The following is a 20,809-nucleotide window of genomic DNA, read 5'->3' as shown; positions in this document are numbered from 1 at the left end:
TTTTTTAAATCAACAAAGACAAAACTGATACATTGTACTTAATGTTGCATCACTGATTCTGAGTCAGAAAGATGGTAACTATAATATTATTTCTTTAAAGCAGAGGCAGCTTAATCCACAAAAGCACAGTAGCATTGTGTGGTTTTAGTTTACCAAAAAAATGTTAAACCTTTGACCCCACAAGAGAAAATCTTTAGACTTGACATAACATCACATAACATGCTGCAAAACAGTTTGTCAATCAATGCTTTGAACATCATAAGGCATCATCTTCGTCGTCACCTTATGTATGCATTTAAGTAACTTGATGAAAGTCGCATCCCCACAACATCCACGAATGGTCACACAAGTTTGAAATCTGACAGTAATTATGCCTCAGGGGAACACAAATTTCATTCACTGACCTGAAGAGTTTCATGTTTCTGGGGAAGGGTCTCTTTAAGCAAAACACTCAGCTATCTGCTGTCATTCTCCATCCGCTAAGCCTAAAGATGCTCTCACCATCTGTTGGCAGTGTGACCATGTCCAAAGGACCATGTTTCTGAGGATCCTAACAGGCCAAGAACTAAAATGTGTGAACTGCAGGCCTGCTAATCTGAAGTGTTGATAAGAGGCTTGAAAACACACTATGTGTGACTTGCACCATAAAAACTAGGAACTCTTTGGGGATTCAGCCAAGATGAAGAGACTCAATATGCACCTCAAGGTTCTAAAAATAAATAAATAAATATTACAGCACCCCAATGCTGTCTTAGTTTTATTTGTCTCAAAACGCCTCTATAGCTGTCAGCCATGGATTGCTGGTTTAAAGATCTACAATCCAGAATTTATTTTTTTTTTAACTTTTCAAACTTTAAGAGAACACTTTATTGCAGATGGCAACTGCACGTGGGAGAAGAAGCAATGTGCAGCTAGGTTTACCCATGTGCCTCATTAATCATTAGCATTTGGCTGAGAGGCTGCTTTACATGCCCCCATGATTCACGTTGTCACTTACAGTAGTCCATCTTCATTTTATACAGTGGGCCTCTAATGGGTTCTTTTCAGATGTGTCAACTGAACTGGGTGTGTGCGGGTGCAGCCTCACCTATAGTCACATTTTTTCTCTCCAAACCTTAGACAGAGTTGCAGAGTTTTCTTATTTGCTTCACTTAAAGTTACCCTGCCATGCACAGCAGAACTGCATGAATGAACACAGCTTTCACAGACGGGTGACTAATTAAAGGAAAACCCAGAATAAACACAACAATGCAGATGCTCCCACACAGGAGCACTGCATGGTGCGATGATGCAGTTTTATCATGTTGTGTGACATGTATTTAAAAAAAGGAAAGAAGACAAGATTCTTTTGAATTAAGATGGTGACAGGAAATGATCTAAGTGATACTGAAAGAGAACTCGTTGTTGTGGCACAGATGGAGGAAGTCCACCTGGCTTCTGTTTCGGCTTGATAACAGACTAATTATGTGACATATGGAACAGTTTTAAGAAAACTAACAAGTAATGTGTAATCCATTACATTTTTTGAGTAATGACCCCAACACTGTTGCTACCCAAACTTAAAAGCCTTAGCTAACGACTTAGCATGAACCCTTTCTAAATATGCTAACTTCTGGCTCAAGATGCTAAACTAACATGGCAGTAGCAAAAATTGTAATGTTGTCCAAAACCAAAGAAAAACATAGGGAGGTATGACCGTTTATGCTGTACTGCCTTATGTTTTTCTCAGTATCTAGCACACCATCAGACAGAATAAAATCCTAAGAATACAAAGTATATCTAATAGAATAGTTTTTTTAGGCTTTGAGTAGCTCTCTCACACCGTACATGTTTGCATCCATCTAATTCAATCCATCCAAAACCATTAAAGAAGTCACATATTCACATGATGGATACCGAGGCAGATGGGATATGTAGAAAAAGACTTCAGCTTTCTATATTTTTACTTAGGCAGCTACAAGGGCTTCTGGTTGTTGTCCAAGAAATTCTGTCAGATTAGAAAAAAATATGTTAATTATAGACATCAACATAGTTGCAGGCTTGTTTGGAAAAAGAAAAGTTTGCAATTTAGTGATTTGCAAGATGCTGCAGTTAAACTAGCAGCAGCCGTGATGGAAATTGCTGTGGTTATAATTAAGAAGACCTTAGCATATTTAGCTAAATTAAGCAGTGGGATAGACTCCATATTTACGGCGTCATTTCCTGACTAATTTGCCTTGCGCCCTTATGTGAGGTGTCAAAAAATACTCCCTGTGTTTACATTTGGTTCCCGCTTCCCTGCTAGTTCAATGTGATTGACATTTCTAAATATGTTAGGCCCGAGTGTGCCGATTCCCAACTAAGCACAAATTGTACAGGCAGGTAATGATGTGTGGTGACAGTCATTATCAGCTACTGAACTTTGACACCTAATCATGAGAACAGTATGCAAGTGGTGCAGATAATTATCTTTGGGATTGTCAGTGTGTGTATGTTTCTCTGCATGTGTGTGGACATTGAAGGCTGCAGTCTTTTTAAAAAGCCTAAATGATCACATCTAGATATGCGGTAGGGTTGTGCCGGTAGATGGTGACTGAGGGTGATTCCAATCAAGGTGACATTTAGGTTATTTTCCCATGGATTATAATTACAGTTAGCTTTCAGTTAATATCACGCTATAGTTTTTTACTTTTGCTTTCCCCAAAACTTGCAGCACTCACACAAAAGAAGAAAACAATGAATGGCTACACTGATCAGTCACAAAACAAGAGAGCATAGACCCTGGGTATTTTTGCATGGTGGATTGATGGTAAATTAGTGCTTAATATCCAGATGGGTGGGAAATTAAAAGAAAAAGCACCTTGATAATTCTTCCAAAAAAACAATTCTAGTGCTTCATTACTGAAACACTAAATGGGGGGATTTGAGAGTGCTGTCTAGCATGTCTATCCACTGGTTTCGGACTGAATGCCACAGCAAAGTGATTGCCAAAACTACGCAAGAAATATGACCCCGCAAAACTGCTATATCACCATATTGCAGGCATCAACGCTTCTGGTTTTATCTTCAATTTGACAATGTGTGTAAATGCAGTTTCTCTCCACTTCTCTGCACTCTGTCTCACCATCCATCCCGTGAGTCATTTTTATTCACTTACAAGCAAATGGATATGAATTACATTTGCATTCAGTTTATGAATACTATATATATACTATGAATAATATTTTCAGTTTACAACAAACAATGAAATCAAGTGACTTTGTGAAGACAAAGAGAAACATGGATAGAAAAGTAACAGAAATGTTTAGAAACCTGTAAAAGTACGAGTCTCGAAAAATATTTTTCCTTGCTTAAATGAGAATCTGTAAAACAACAAAAACACTTTAAATGTGTGTTGTTTGCTCTGTCTCTCTGGATCACGCTGAAGGCCTCCACTCAAACAGCATAAATGTTCCCTTGTAACAGTGTTGCATCATGGGATAGGATGTGTTCAAAGAGGTTGAAGCTGAGGATCCAGGCAAACAAACACAGAGCACTGAGGCTGTAAAACCACAGTGGATTTTTACATCTGTCTGGCCTCATTGCTATGCATGGAGCCCCGAGCCACATTTGTCTGCTTCCACCTAGGGGTAGAGCACATTGGCTATGATACCGCCCTGACAGATTACCGCCTTAAACAGTGAGAAAGAGGCCTGCCAGCAACAGCTGTCCTTTAGCATTGGAAATGCTAAGTTCCCCTTTGACAAAGACTGAACAGGAATGAGTGTCAACAATGCTTCGCCCTGGAGTGGTTGCTAACATCTTGTAACTTCCCGTGCTGCAAACCATTTCTGTTGGATACTTTTGGATCAACAGAGCAGCCGAGTTGTAATATGTATGGTAATTTTTCATTTCTGGCCCTTCTGATGCCTGCTGTAGAGAAAGAGGAAAAAAAACGAAAACACTATGTCAACAGTGCTCTTGAACTCGAGCGGTACGTTAGTCGGCTGCTATGCAAATGAGACTGGGGGAGAGGAAAGCAAACAAATCTGTTAATTGATACATCCTGTCAGTGAAGGGCCTCTGGGATTACCAGGAAGAGCTAGAGTGTCATTGTTGGATGGCTGGGACACACTGCAGGAGTTTAAAGTGCATCTAATGGGGATGTTAGCGGTCATCCTCTACAGGCTAATGGCAACCATTTTGTTGGCACTGGAGAGGTGCCCAAGCTGTCGAGGACCAGGTATTCGGAGTGACCTAGGTGACCTACGCCGACCTGGGCTTACAAGTGTGCGGATAAGTTCAACAGCCTCTCCAGAAAAAAGCCATCCGTGGCAAGACGACACTAATTAAGGTAGCACGCGCAGCTAAGTCCCACAAGTGTAGCACACAGTTGGAGTGTATACTGAACCTTGTCATGTAGGTCACTTTGGCGCTTTTAGCAAAGCTATGCATATTAATGGACCTGTGATACACAGTCGCTGCCTCAGTGCTCATGGGGGGCTTTGTATACTGAATGTGGGGCTCTTTTTGAAACATATGCATTGCAAATTGAGATTACGGGTGGTTACAGTTAGCACAGTCCCTGTGGCATTATTTAGCCATGAAAAAAACAAGAGTACACGATGCTGAAAGAATCACGAGTTACCCATGGATGAAATGATAACAGTAGGAGAGGTGTAGAGAAATGACTGTGTACTCAGTAACATGAAAAAACATCTGCCAATAAACCCAGGCATATTTAGGTTTTACTACACTGTTTGTGTGTTACACAGGGCAACAGCATGTATGTGAGACAATCAGAGGGACCGTAAAAGGTAAAGAAAGCATCTACAACTGAATAATTATTCACTTTTAAGCAGTAAGTGTAGCTGACGTATAGATGTGCCACTAAGATCAGTTTTTGTTTTGCTTTAATTTGAGATTTTCAGCTTTTCATGATGACAGAGAGAGGGGATTGTTGCTTTTCCACTCTAGACTCGAAATGGATCTGTTAAAGAGTCACGATTACACGGAGAGTGCTCTTTTGGTGCTCTTTGGGGTTTTGGTCCCTTTTTTTGGCCATTGTGGATTAGGCCAATTTAATTCTTAATTCTTCCACATACAATAGCATTTTAGATAATGATGTGCCTCCTCTACTATACCAGTGCAAAATTATAATTAAATTTTACAGTTAAATTGAGACAGCAGTGCACAAAGCTCTGATCCTACACACAGATTTTATTTAGGTGTTCAACACAAATATGTATGACTGCTAGTTTTGATCTCTTCAGTGTCATGCACAATTAATATACTGGTAGGCAACGTCCTTGCTTTTACTCCGAAAGTTACTTTGTTGCTAACCAGCTAGCCCAGGACCTTGCTGACTCATTGGCCCGCCTTCTGTTGTGGCAGTCCTCAATATTGCTTAGCAGGAAGGACTTCTTCCTGCAGGTGCACACTTCAACATCAGCATCTCTCCTTTACAAAGAGTGAGGAGCCCAAGGAGGGGCTCAGTGTACAGCTGCTAGTCCTCTACATCAAAAGGAGCCATATGAGATGTTTTGGGGATCTGACCAGGATGTGTCATGGATGCCTCCCAGTTAAGGTGCTTTGGGCCTGTCCTACTGGGAGAAGAAGCCTTGGCAGACAAGCTGGAAAGATTCAAGCTCTCAGCTGGCTTGTGAATGCCCCTACTTCTCTCTGGCAGAGCTAGAGGAGATGGCCGAGGAGTAGGAGGTCTGAGCATCTCTGCTTAGAATACTGTGACCTACGCCCGTATAAATGGTAGAAGATGGATGGATGCATGAATGGAAGGGCTATCACATAAAGGGAGGAGTTTGAGTTTAAGCACATGAGCTGATGGACAATTAATGGTCTAGTGAGGAACATACTGAGCCTTAAGCTGATGACATTACCCAGTTATTAAATTTAGCAAAAAACTTTGCAAATGAAATATTTGAAGGGGAGAAACTTATAAACAGACGTCTTTAAAATCTCACAAAATATTCCGTAATATTGCTAAAGTTTGTGCTTCTTTTGGCTAAATTCACACAGTCGGGTTTAGAGGAAAGCCTAAAACCTCAGGGTGGAACATGGTTTTGGGCTAACATGACTAAGATTTGACCACTAAGTGTATTTAGCAGATCAATCCTATCTATCCTTCATTCTTTAACTCATCGTCCATTTAACAATGTCATCTTTTCACATTAAACTCCCATTAAATTTGTGTATTGTTATGTACTTTTCTGTTTTGCATAAATTGTAAATGTATATATCAGAGTTTTTCTATCATTGTGATGAATTTTAAAAAACAGACAAAAGTGTGTCATAAAGCTGCATACAAAGGTGACAAAGCACTGCCAATTTGGTCCGTGTTGTCTTGCTGTGTGCCTGCCTTTCCTCTGATCTCCTTCAGTTCAGTGGCATGCATGTGGCACAGTTCTTCAGCTGAGCCTCACAAATCGTCTGCCGCCACGTCAGTCAAGCCTTGTTTACAGATATCCAACATCCTTTCCTTCTCGCCTGGCTGACTCGCTGCAAAGTCGGTCGGGGATGTGTGATGTACATCATCGGTAATCAGATAAGTTGGGTACCATCCTCCTGCTTTCTCTCCAAAACAACATGTCCACTGAACTGAAAGCCAGAGTGCAACTGTCACATTAGCAGCCAGAGAGTACTCACTCCACTGCATGCCTGGTAAACAAACCCCGAAAGATGTTTTGCATGACAGACAGACTGACGGCTCTTTCAGGCGAGTCCAGAGTGTCGCCGAAAAGACCCGCCACCCTCTCCTCTCTGTTGTCAGTTGAAACTCTTTAACCAATTAAAATGGCAGCGCAGGGCGCATATTTGAATATGCATGAACAGAATGTTGCATTTATGAAAAAAAAGGGGCTGAATCTGCTAATTATGTGTTTAACAGTCTATCACCAAGCTGTTTCACCTTATATTTAATTTGCACATGAAATGTCCCCTCTCATGACGGCAACCTGCATTTTGATCTCACATCGATTTGTGCAAGCTTTCAAGTGTGCTGCTTTAATGAGGCATTTCATACTCACTGAAAGGGACTGACTCAAAGAATTGCGATAAAACCTCCGTGATCCCAACTAACTGTTGTTTGTCACTTTTTATAATGAGCCACAGCCTCGTTAGATTTCCTTTTCCTGTAGATCATAATGGAGTCGTCACAGTTTTTCACCTCCCCACAGCTATGTTCTCCTGTGGAGGCGATGCTAGGCGGTTAGAATTTACCACTTGATGAGTTTTGCTCTGAGCACTCTGGCAAAGTTGGACAATTATTTTTGAATCCCTGGGCTCTCCGTGTAGCAAATGTGACGGAAAAGGCCAATTATGGAACTCGATTTATTAAAAGCAGTGTTCGCGATGTTGCTGGAAACGTCATTAGGAAACATAGGAAATGGTTATAAATGACTGACGCATGTGGCTAAGGTCAAGAAAGTAGTTTGTAACCAATTAATAGTACATTCGTTTAAAGACTTTCATTTATTGCACCAAATTGCAGTTAATCAAAATGTTACTAAATGTTTACAGTGTCAGCGCTTCTACTGCCGGCCTCTCCGTATCCTAGCTGGAATTCCAGTAGCCTTCTCTTCTGTTTCTGAGGTACGGAGAAAAAATTCCAGCCAGATCCTGTGCCGCTTGCCAAAAACACTGCTCATCCAAAGTCATTTGCAGCAAAGTCCATTATCATCATCACTTGTGGTGATGAATTCCCTATGATGGTGGCAGGCCCGCAGCAGCCTCTACTCATAATGACATTCTGCTCTTGTTGGCAGTCACTCCCCGTCAGATGGCTCATTCCCAACAGCCAGCATGTCAGACAGTGCACACACACAATACTGGGTTGGGCCTTTACGCCGTAAATGAGGGACAACAGGACCGTTGCTTGAAAGGGAGACTTCATTTCTGGTAAAGAGACCGTGTTCTATTCTAGTCAGCATGTTGTTTTTAATGTAAACATCTGTGACATTCTGCTATAAATATGTTTAGCTCTTTTAGATTTTGGGGGGCTTTTACACTTATTTATGTAAAAATACAGCAATGGGCAAGAATCAAAGGAGCTACCTATACATAGGGCGAGAGACGGGGTATACCTGGGCAAGTCGGCAATCCATCACGAGACCAAAGGTATATCAGGACACTGCCACTGCTTTCAGTGCTGTTGTTCCATTTTTTTTCCATTCTGAAAGGAACCCCAAATATAAAAATTCTATGTATTTCAAACTGGGGCGTGATTATGGCAGACATGTTAAACTCACAGGTGGATGCTTCATAGAAGGCTATTTGACAGTCTGAAGCATAAAGAGAGGCAGTGTGGAGGTAAAAGGGAGAGACAGCGATGAGCTTCCCTGATTTCACTGATAGACTAAATTAAGGTTGATGCCCCATGAAGAGAAATGGTAGAGGTTCTGCAAAGCCAATAATATTTAAAGCACCATGCGACTAAGTCATCACTTTAGAAATAAAACAGCTCCGTGGTCACAGCGAGTCTGCTCACTCTGGCAGCACAACAACTCAGGGATAACAAAGCAGGCAAAGACGTGGAACCAGCTGCTGACTGGCTCCCTCCAAAGAGAAAATACTCAGAAAGCACATCTTTAAAGGTGAGGCCTCATGCAATCACATTTCTAAGTATCTACAAAACTGGGTCCTCAAAGGTGTGTCAGCACATGATGGTTATTCCAGAGTATAAATTGTGGATTGTTTATAAAAAGTGAACATACTCTGCTAATTATTGCTAAGTAAAAAAAACACAAGAATCTGAATCACCCCAAATTAATCACAAAATCTTGCATGGGCTGTACCACACACACACACACACACACACACACACACACACACACACACACACACACACACACACACACACACACACACACACCAAACCATAATATCTGTGAGGTCTACCTGTATCATTACACCTACATATAAACCTGCTCTCCAGTTGTTATGAAGACCGGAACATGTTGGGTTGTAACAACTGTGAATGTGGACATTTTAACATGAAAAAACATTAGGGGGCCTGACTCGCTTTTTGACTCAGCCTCGTGTGTTCATTGGAGGAACTGCAATTTTTGGGACTTGCACAGTGGCTTCATTTTTGCGCCCTGAACTTTGCCACTTGACTGTAACATACAGTGAATGTGTAATGCCCACGACCTCAAATTAATTGAGCATGATTAAAGTGTGCAATATGATGAGAAGACATTATAGTCCCCTTCCCTCTTTGGAGTGATAATAACTGAGATCGAATCATAAAGGTCACAAGCACAATGAGTTCTCGGACCACCCCTTTCTTCAAAGAACAAAAAAAATGTGCAACAGCACATTTGCACATCAAATGCCAAGAGCATATAAGTCAAAATAAAAATAATAGAAATTAACCGTTAGTTTCATGGATTTTTGTAAACGTGTTACTTATTTTGTTGTTGGCAACTGTGTGGTGAATTTTAAGAGGTCTGTTGTAGTGAGTGCTCTGTTTATACTTTAATTTAGTGATACTAAATTGATGTGTTATTATAAAGAATTTGCTTTGAATTTCTCAATTCAAACACTAAACCCTGTGTTAAGTGTTTGAATTATAGTTGTTACATTTACATTTGTATATGTATGTAACATTTCTGATGTAATCAAAACTGTAACATTGATAAAAACACCAAAATAGAATCTTAAAAAGGTATTTTGTTAGGCCAATTTAAAAAATTGATTAAAATGAACTAAATAGTGTCTACAAGAAATGACAATGTTGCCCTTGATTCTGATGTTGCAGCAGCAGGTCAACTGCTCCTAGGTGGTCTGGGGACGGCTCTAGTATTACAGTAGAGGCAGCCTTTGGGCTATTGGTCCTCCTTCTTCTGGAGAACTTTAATCGGTGCTCAGAGAATGATGCCTGACCTTCATTTATACGTCAGAAATGTGCATATCATTGTGCTTAAGTTCTTTAAACTGGCTTTGTGGTAGTTGCTGCTAGAGTACATGTCACCAGGACCACACACATAAACACATACAGACAGAGTTACAAGGTGAGAACAATACCAGCCGCGCTGTCATGAATGGTAAAGATTGAATTGTAAGATACAATAGGAAACCCTGAGAGGTGCAAAGCAAGATGGCTGAAGGTGACTCTAAGCCTGAGCTTATCGGGGGATTCAGTAAACAAGAGGCCTGGCAAGCATTGCACTCGGCTGTTGACAACCGGTGATGGTGACCAGGTGGGATATGTTATCCTAACAGTCTGGAACTCTTGTGAATTATTTGCTGATAGATATAAACAGCTGTTATTCTTGGTAATGGAAAGCAATTAGAAACATCTGCATACTTGGCTGTGAGCGATGCCTCCGAATGGCGGCCGTTGCTCCCAGGTGCCGCTGGGAAATAATTACATCATCGGGACGGGGGCCGGGGCTGCTGAGGACTGCTAGTGATCTGTGAAGAGCGAGGAAGAGAGCCCAAAGAGGGACACACACAAAAAATGATATTAGTCAAACTTTTAAAGACGTGCAAGTTTGATCATTCTTTACGCTTAAAGTCACAGACCAGTCAGCAGTTAACCTTCTTTATTTCATTCAGTCAATTTGGGGATGACTGATGCTAGTAGTGAGAACAAAAAGTGTTAGCCACATCACCTGTTCTGCTTTTGTCTTGTGTAGGGAAATATTGAAACACCCCAACAATAACCTCTGCAACAATATATGACACACATTCTTACTTATCCTCATTCTATAACCTTTGAGACTGTAGGCCTTGGTGAGTTAAACCTTTTTTTCCTGGTTCCAAAAGGCTAACAGGGGTTACTCTGTGAAAGTGGCAGGAAGGATGAAGTCACTCCCCAAGACATTTTTGAACAGTCCACTGTTCAACCGGCCAAAAGGATTTCAGATGATTCTTTCCATGTGCTGAACTCTGAGTATCTGGTAATGAACTCCTGGAGATACAGGCTCCCTTTGTGTAAGCTTAAGCATTTAAACATTCATTTTTCAGTAAAAATGAACAGTTAATGCAGGACAGACACAGCAGTAGAGGCGCTGACGTAACTGCACCTTTTTCTTTTAATTTTAGGTTTGTACTTAAAAATTAGACTTAAAGTATACTGCAAAAAAGATGGGGGCTCGAAACTGCTTAAGGAATAAAAATATGTCCAAATGATCTTCATATCCTACATGTTATTTAGTGACAAAATGAATTTAGACAGCACTGGCAGTGTCAGCACGACAGGTGCAACCTGACAAACCTGATCAACATTTCTCAGAGAGCATCTGCAGCCACATTAAATAAACACCGTTTAGTCTTTTCAGTATAACCAACCTTAAAGATAGGCGCAAATAAAAATGTTATACATTTTGGACTCACAAAGACTTGGGGACGATCCAAAATATTCTCACTTTGTAAAACTGTCCTCTCACCAAATGTCTGAAATTCAGTCTTCCTTGGACAGAAGCACAAGTACACGAGCACACTTATAAACACATACACCCACAGATGAAGACAGCAGACATTTGTTATAGTGATAATTAATTCTGTTTTCCCAGCAACATAAAAGATCTGTCTCTCTCTTTTTGATATTTTCTTTAGTTTGAAGTTGAGCTGAATGTTGCCAAGTGAAACTCTTCGACTCTCTGGAACTCCAGAGGCGTTGGCCGACACCATGACACATGGAGTATGAAACATATGTGAGAATACACAAACACAAAAACAAATCAGCCTAAAATACTGACTTTAACTTGTTTAATTACATGTAAATGTTTCATGTCCTTTTGTTAAGTACAATGTAAAATATTGCATTTAAGGGAATCTGGTCAAATGACATTTGATTGCTGTACATTCACAGTTCATACATTCTCCTTAATGACTAATTATCTGAATAATTAAACCTTTAATTACTTTATACTTCAGTTACATTTTATTCAAAATGACTGCTTCATGTTTACTGAGGGTGGATTCATCATTTTTTGAGTGTGCACACAAGCGTGCAATATCCTTAAAACGTCAAATAGTTTAAAACTAGATCATCTTTACTGTCCTCAATGTATTAAGAGCAAGTCAATGAAATCTGAAGACTCGTTTGACCTTTTTTCTGATGATTTTTAATCTATTTAGGATAAACATTACATATCTATTATTGATCAACATCTGAGCTAGAGTCCCTCTCTCTTATTTTGAAAGTTCAGTTGCTACCAACCAGCTAGCCTCAGTGCTTCCTATCTCAGGTCTCTGGCTTGCAAGCTAGGTTTATATTGTGATGGTTTTCAAATTCATTCACCTGCGTTTTCAGAAATCCCATCTGTTAGCCGGCTGGACTTCCCCTCCACTGCCTTGGACTGTGCCTCACAGCGGCCTTGCTGCTCTGCAGGGCTGGGATTTTTAGGCTTCCTCTAGGTCTACAGCAGCAGAAGAACTGGTTCAGGTGTCAGTGCTTTGTCTTAGTCTTTTGCAAAACTATGAGAGAATGAGGTCCATAGCAAACACTTCCAGCTAGCCTCACAAGTCTGCCACAACTATGCAAAATCATTTATTTGAGGTGAGGGATAATCTTCAAAGAATAGTCCAACAGTCAGACATTAAATAGTATTTGTGATTGATGCACCTGAAATTAGTTCCTTCCCCTATTTTGCAGCGTATATGCATGTGCGCATATCTCCATCACAAACAATCTAAATCTGTGAGAAACACTGATTTTGTTTTTGATGACCCTCACAAACCAGTCCAAACTGGGTTTCCTTGTTCCACCTTTTTCTTTGACATACTGAGGTCTAGATGACATGTGGGGTCACTGATTTTGGCAGTATGCTCTTGACTGTAATCATGCAGAAATATTTTCTTCAGGCTGGCTCTTGGAGACTGGGTGTCTTGTCAGCTTTGGTATCCACAGGCAATTATGGTCCCATCTATAAAAATACCATCTCCCCAACACCTTTAGCACTCAGGCAGCCCCATATCTCCACACTGCTACCTCCAGGACTATGCCTTCCCTGCGGTAGTCCTGGCCAGGTTCACGGCAAACATGCTGGACTCCATCTGAGGCAAACAAATTTATCTCCGTCTCATCTGACTGAGGAAATGTGCTAACAGTGTGCTTTTTCCTATTCTTCTGCAAAGCTTAATTTAGTTTTACACCAAGAAGTGCACACCTTAGTATCCTTTGGAGTCTTTGTGAAGTCGATTTTTTACGAAAACACTTTAAACTGTTTTTTTTTTTATCTGTTTTTTAATGCTAAAGAAAATATGATAATTTTGATGGTTAGAAGCTGAATACTAAACCAAAAGTCAATACTGGATTGTTAATACTCAACAGTGCACCTATCTACATCAGATACATGGGTACTAATAAAGCTGTAACTGATGTTGATCTTGATGGTGGCAAATCTATATTTTTAGCATTTCTGCTACCTCTTCGGTTAGGTTTAGGCACCAAAACCTCTTGATTAGGTTTGTTTATCTTATATAAGAAGTCTATTGTTACAGAGGCTGTGCATCTGTCACAGGACAGAACCAGAGAATAATTGTTCCTCTCTGGTACTTCAGTAAATCTGGGTAACATTTTCTGCTACTACACGACCTGCACCTCTTTCACCCATAATCACTAGGCCCTTTACTGAAAATCTCTTACAGATATGCAGTCAGTCACGCCACAGTGTGTCTTCCTCTAATTGTGTTGTGTATGGAGTCGCTGACCTTCTGCACCAACGTTCCCTTTTCTCTAAACAATACTGAAGCTGTGAGAACCCCGACTGTGCGATGCCTCTGAATTTACCCCTGGTAAAGCATGACTGTGACTCTCCACATAGATCAACGTACAGGCCCCCACTGAGCGTGCTCATCAGCTGTAAATACCAGCAGTCTGTGCTGCCGTGGTGAAATGAGCAGTCTGGGGGATCTGACCATGTTGTGAGGTGGCAGGTTGGGCCCGACTGTTAAAGAGTGTGTCCTGTAAGCAGAAGGTCACAGGCCTGATTGGCTCTGCAGGCAATGAGTCCTGACTGGATGTCCTTGAGCAGCATAATGACCCCTGAGGTGGCCCTAACGAGACTTTGTTCCCAATAGCAAATTTTCTGCAACACTGCAATTACACTTTTTTTTTCCAAATGTATTTATATGTCTAGGTACATATGCATGCATTATTCTGTTTAGCAAAAGAAAACAAAAAGATTAGCAAAAAGATTCCCAAAAAATCCCCCAAAAAACAAAAAATCTTGCTCATTTCATCTCGCAGGAGTGATGAAAAACTGCTAAAATAAAGCAGATGGATGAGCAGGAGTCACCCACAAGCTTAAAAATGTTTTCCAAATTCAGCTTATCCACAAACCTGTGAGCAGATAATGTCCAGTCTGGTGGTGAAATATCGCTTTGAACAAGATCTACACGAAAACAACACAGCAAAAACAGACGGGGAAAAAATACTTTCAACTGCATTGTCTGTGAAGCAGACACGAGATAGAAGCAGCTCCAACACAAAACATTATGTTTGTGCCTTTGTTTCATTGGGCCTGTAATCCCTCGGGCAACAAACAGAAAATATCCGTCAGAACGGATGAACCTGCGGGCCGTGAGTCGCGGCTGTTGTGGTTGGATATGGTGATGCTGGCTGGCGTACCTGTCACAGAAAGCTGCAAGCGCGGTTCAAAAACGAGGTGGCTGGTGTCACACGAGTCTGCTGAGGGAGTCTGACGAATATGAGCACAGCAGCGCACACACAGTGAGTCTGTCAGCACTTTCTCCTCCTCACTTTTGTTTTCCCTGCTTTGTACTGTGTTTTGGGTTACATGTGCCCTACTCTGTTTAACTGCAAATTTATACTGTTAGATTCTTTTATTTGCTCTTTATTTTGTCAGCATCTTTTTTGTTCTTACTGTTGAGACAATGAATGGTCCTAAATGGCTGTTTACTTGAATGTCATGTTGAAATTGTATTAATTTCTCTCATGTTTGTTTATATCTACAAAGGAAATGGAGAAACTCATAAATAAATGAGTTTCTCCATTGAATAAAGGTTGAATCATTCATTGTCTTTTGTCGACAGGCCTACGCAATAACATCTACGGCATTCAGACAAATGCTCTACATGCTTCCAATGCAATCATCATTTCTTAGTGTTCTTTGTTTCTTTTTTCATTTAGGAAAGTGTGTATGTGCCTCCTTAAACATATGCATGCATGCATAACCACATGCACCACAAATTCCAAATTAAATCTGCAGCAAAAACTAGAATTGGGTTTTTAAGGCATGTCGTCTTCATCCAAATTAAGAGTAAGAAATTAAGAATATATTTTCTAAGAGGGGCCAGAGAGGCAGGATGTGGACTCTCTACCCAGGTCCAAACCAAGGGCATTCTTGGATCAACTGAGGCAACAGTAACCACTGCTCAGCACTCATTGAAAACATGTTATTACAATGCTAGTGACGAAGCCAAAAAATCATGAATATCATTGATACTGGACAATCCTGAGACCAAACAATTTACATCCATTGAGTCTCATTAATTTTTGTGTAACATAAACTTCAGTCTTTTCCCAGTGAAGTGACCACTGGCACTGACAACATGTACACTGTTGGTGTACATGTTTCTGGGTGGAGCTGTCCAATATCATCATCTTGTTTAAATATAAGTAGAAAGGCTCCACTTGTGCATTTTTATTACTTATCAGTAGCATTTAAGGTCAACAGATGGTTGATGGTTGGTGCTTGTATCAGACCGGTGTACCCTTTGTACAGGTTAAGCCGTCCACTACTACAGCAAAAACCACTGTACATGGTGAATAATGTGATTCTGATATAACACAGTCTGTTAATCTATTCATAGAGACTGTGGTGTCCTCATACTACAAATCAGGTACATGGTCAGATATACTTTTGTAAATGCTTTTCATTTAAACTGACCCTGTGGGCGGGGCTGATGAAAAACAATAATAATAATTGGTGCATGGAGGTACGGTACAGGACATCGCAGTGGATGAAACTAAAGTACTTTCCTCCTCCCAGATGGTCCGTTCAGCCTTTTAATAATGAAATCTGCTTTTGTGTTATTTAAAAAATTACAATAACCTTTCTACTAATCCTCCGACTTACAACTCCATACACCTGGATTTCTGCGATACACGTACGTCCAAAATCCCCTCGGCTCTGGATAACATATTAGGATTATATCTCGGATATGGTTCTTTAATAAATAGTTTAGATAAGCATATCTGTTTAATTTTATCCACCCGCCCTCCCTGCGTGCAGGATTACAGTGAAAGGATGGGTTTTGTTGAGTGTGTGTACTGCAGTCTGCAGACAGAACATGCAAACATCTGTACAACAATTCATCAGAAAGAATTATGTATGGCAGGCTGGAGGGCTCTAAGCTGTGTGTATTTCAACATCTCAGTGTCCTCAACGACAGAGGCACATCATAAATAATGCAAGCAGAATTAATTGGTTTATGCTATGAGCATGTGTTATATGTATTGATGGCATAGCATTGGTGCAGGGTTGCTCTGTATTGGGCTAGATGTGTATACTGCAACTTCAAATTTGATGAATGATCTGGACTTGGTGGCAGGATTTATAGTTTTAACTTTTAGCTAATATTAATAGATAAATTAACAGGGAAAAAACAAACAAACATGAATATGAAACCAAGGAAGGAACAGGCTTTTGGAAAAGTAACAGAAAAGGAGAAAGACAGTTGTGTTGACAAATTCCCACAGTTGTCGTCAACTGTGTTGGTTTTTCCCATGAATTTGGTCAAAATCTAAATGTCTTATAAGCAAAATTATAAAAGTTTGAGCAAATTATTGTCCTGTCTGAACAAAGCTAGATGAACCAAAAACAGTTCAAATATTTTAAAGTGGAAAAAAACAACTACACATCCCCGATCTCAAGTCCAGCTAACACCTTTGGACGAACTTGTCTCCTGTGAGCCAGGCTTCACAGGTCTGAATTTTCCCATGGACATGGTGCGGATGCCCAATCTAAAATCAATTAATTTTTTTGCCAACGACTGAAAACAAAAAGCTGACACAAGCATGACATCACAAAATAGCGGGCCCCAAAGCTGGAACCACTGATGTCAGTGGCTAACTGAGGGGCTACCAAAAGAAATTCACCACTGATTTGAGATGGGATCCAGGGACTCCGTCAGCAATAAATTTTCATGCCATGGAAATTACTTCAACTTTTGCCAGAACCATACTCAGATGTCTTAAAATGTGAACTTATTTTCAAAAGACAGAACTAGCTCCAGACTGGCACCGCTTTGCTGGAAAAGAGGTATTAATGGAACAAATTCCTTCAGCCAGGTTCCCACAGCTCATGAACAGTTTTCCCAGATGAGCAGCAGCAGCGGATTCATTGGTTTCTGTACATAACACTTACTGGTTTCAGACATCAGCAGCCCACTGGCTTTAACATTCTCTGCATGATATCGATCTTACGCTGTTCATATGTTAGTGAGTATATGATCAGCAGAAGCCTTGCAATTATTTAAGTACAACCCCCTGCACACACTGTGGCATTTAAAATGGACCTTAGACACTCCTTGATTCTGACAGATGCAACCCTATAGCCAACCTAAATGTTCTGTGCCAACAATTTCAAGACTCGTCTTCTACAATACCTACATGCTAGCTAATTAAAAGTTTGTGATTAGATGTGAAATCTAGCCTTCAATCAGCCAATAAACATTGTATGTGATGAGGTAGGAGTAGCTGAGCTGTAGAAGCATTTTGATGTCACAATGAACAACAGACTGGACAAACAGCATAGCTGTGCACAAGAAGGGGAACAATATTTCAGCACATTGAACGCCTTCAGATCTTTAAATGTGTTCAAGATACTGATATGCAGACACTGTCAATCACAAACAATCCATCCAACACTCTTTACGTAATCTTATAGAGGGTCCATTGGATGGCTTGAAGCCACCCATGCACCTCAGTATTTACTGCAAACACTGATTTGCTATAAATAATACCCAATGGGGATTTAATTGGGATTGGGGCACAAATCCAGTACTATTACTTTAAAGGTACCGCTTACAAAGATCATGTTTAACAGCTGCATCATCATTTCTCAAATTTCACTTAGTCATATGTCACTACATTCACATCTTATACTTGAGTTTTTTTCAGCAGTAAAACTCATCAGAACAGCAAAAACATAATGTATTAAACAATAGGTCATCAGTTCACTGAGTTTTTACCGTCACAAAGCAGCAAGATAACCAGCTTTTAGAAGCAATTAGTCTTTTGTGGTCTAACCAAAAAAAGTGTGACAGACCTTTAAATTATGCATGCTGCACTTGACCATGAGGTCTGAATTTTCTAGGCCAGACACCCCACTCTCTGTGGGTCCTGACCCCTGCTTTTTTTCTTCTTCTTTTTTTTTTACCTTGCGTGCTTGGATAAATACCTCAGCACCTGCATGTTGCACTGATTTCACCCAGCCCCGGCAGATGGTCCTCACCCTTCACTGAGCACACACTCTGGCACCTGGGACGCTGGGGAAATCCTTCCGTGATCTTGCCACTCTGTCACGCCGTACATGCACATATTATAAACACAGATGCAATGGCATGTGTGCAGGCATGCGTGTCTGCAAGCATGCACAGGCAAACATGAGCAACAACGAGTGGGTGCAAAGACCCAAACAGGCTCTTTACGCATGTGATTAAATACATACCAGAGCTTTTCTCTTGCTTTTATCAGAGATGTATTTAAGTCCCTGCCCCAACTTTCAGTTTTTCACATTGTCAAGTGTTTTAATCGGATACGTGGTTAAAGTAATGTGACCAATATTATGTATGTTTTTTCTAAACACATAGAAGTTTTCCAATTTCATTGTACTATTGTACTATTGTACTAGGTACGACTGTGCAATGATAATAAAAAGTTTTCTTCTTTTGGTTTCTTCCTCTTCTGCCATACCAAACATTAATTTCCTGATCAAGTCAACAGTTTAACAAATCAGCATCTGACCTACGTATGGCATCACTACCACCAGGCTACATGCTCTTTGGAGGACTGCACACATGAGTCTCCACAGCCTTCACACTAGTTCGGCTACCTAAAATCCTGCATCAGGTGGAGAAACCTAAACAATTTTCCTTTCTAACATAGCGTGATCTTTTCCTAACCCTAACAAAGTACCTTTGCTATGATGCAGCTGGTAGACTTGTTGCGTGAACCTGTCTCTCAACTTAAACTTAGGGTCCAAGCCCCACAGACAAAGGGTTGTCCCCATATCTGTTGTCCCCCGAGCCTTCTTCTATAGACTGTGATTATGTTTTGAATCAGTTTCTGAAAAATGGGATATACATATGTATTAAATATTTATAATATTGAAGCTGAACACAAATATAATTTATTGCAATAATTAGCCTTTAAAATTGACTTTTGATCATAAAATACAAGTTTTTCAATTTCTTGATAATCTTGCAGTTGTTTTACTTGTTTTACTTTTTAATTAATTTTCACATTGTTCTCTTCTGTGATTGATGGATTTATACAATCACACTATGTTGGCATACTGTATTCTATTACTTCCTGCATCACTTAAAGCGCATTGTAAGGGCTTTAGGAAGCTGACTATTATTACCATAATTAACTGCTACATTTGCAATGTGAAATCATAATATACAAAACATATTTAAATAATGCAATTTTGAGTCCGAGTCAGCGTAGCAGCTTAGCTGCAGATACGAGGGCTGTGTAAAAACATGCTGTTGTTACCCACTCACAAAGAGTCACACAGAAAACAAGCAGCCATGCTCAGATTCATTGTGATGAGGAGGAGCTGTTCCTTCCTTGAGCTTAATGTGAAAATATGCCCCACAACCGTATGACTATCTGCCTGGACGGATGCGTCCGTAGGCACACTGTATAGACAAATAAATGCCTTATGGCGACTGTTGCAGCACTCCTCGCTGATTTAATTAAAGGAGCCTTCTGTGCTAGCAGTGCTGTACAAAGGAATGTTAATGATGGAATTAATGGCTGCTGTTTTCCACACTGAGCATCCACCAGCCGCACGCCGTCCGACAAGTATCCCTGAGCACTATTACAGGCCAACATGAGCTACTTCATATGGACACAGGCTTCACTTCTTATATCTGGACTGTCAAAATGAGCAGCAGCAAATGCCTTTTGTTTTTAGCGTTAATTAAAATCTCCACCACACTAATGTGATGCTTTGTCTCAAGCAAAGTCACAGCTGAAATGTATTTAGCAGGCTGAATATAAACAGTTTTTGTCAAGTGGAGGGCTAGTGGAAAAATGCTTCATCTCGGTTTGAGGCTATGATTATGTTGCAGTTTTACGGGGTTATTCAGCTGATGCTTCTTAGAGCGACAGTGCAGCTGAATATAAGGGCGTTAAAAAAGTCACACAAGGCTAGGCTTGGGTGCTTTCCATTATTTCATAGCATTTCAGAACAACAAATGTCGCAGTACTTTTGTATTTAAAGAAGAAAAATCTGTCGGTGATTGAACTTTTTGATGTGAAGGATTAGCCCACAACATGATTAGTTTTTGCTGCCCTTGTTGTTAACACTTTGCAATTATTAATATCATCAATGTGCAAAACTGGTTCACTGTTGGGATGTGCACCACCCTTCATGTGGCAGTGTGTTACACTGCATTCCTGATAGCTACTCCCCCACTAATGCTCATTAAGGATGTTGTAAACAATCAAGGTTGAAAGTGGGACAGATGACATTTCTTAAGATCAGTGCTGCCCGGCTTCAGCCAATGGAGCTCGTCCACTGAGGCTGCAAAAGAGCCTCAATCCTTACAGACCCCCATGTTAAAATGCCAAACTTTACAGTATATTACAGGAAAAAAAGAAAATTACTGATGGCCACGACTGCTACAG

The sequence above is a fragment of the Oreochromis aureus genome, linkage group 12, assembly GCF_013358895.1.
Source record: "Oreochromis aureus strain Israel breed Guangdong linkage group 12, ZZ_aureus, whole genome shotgun sequence".
Classification (NCBI taxonomy): Eukaryota; Metazoa; Chordata; class Actinopteri; order Cichliformes; family Cichlidae; genus Oreochromis; species Oreochromis aureus.
Note: the sequence above shows the minus strand (reverse complement) of the source record.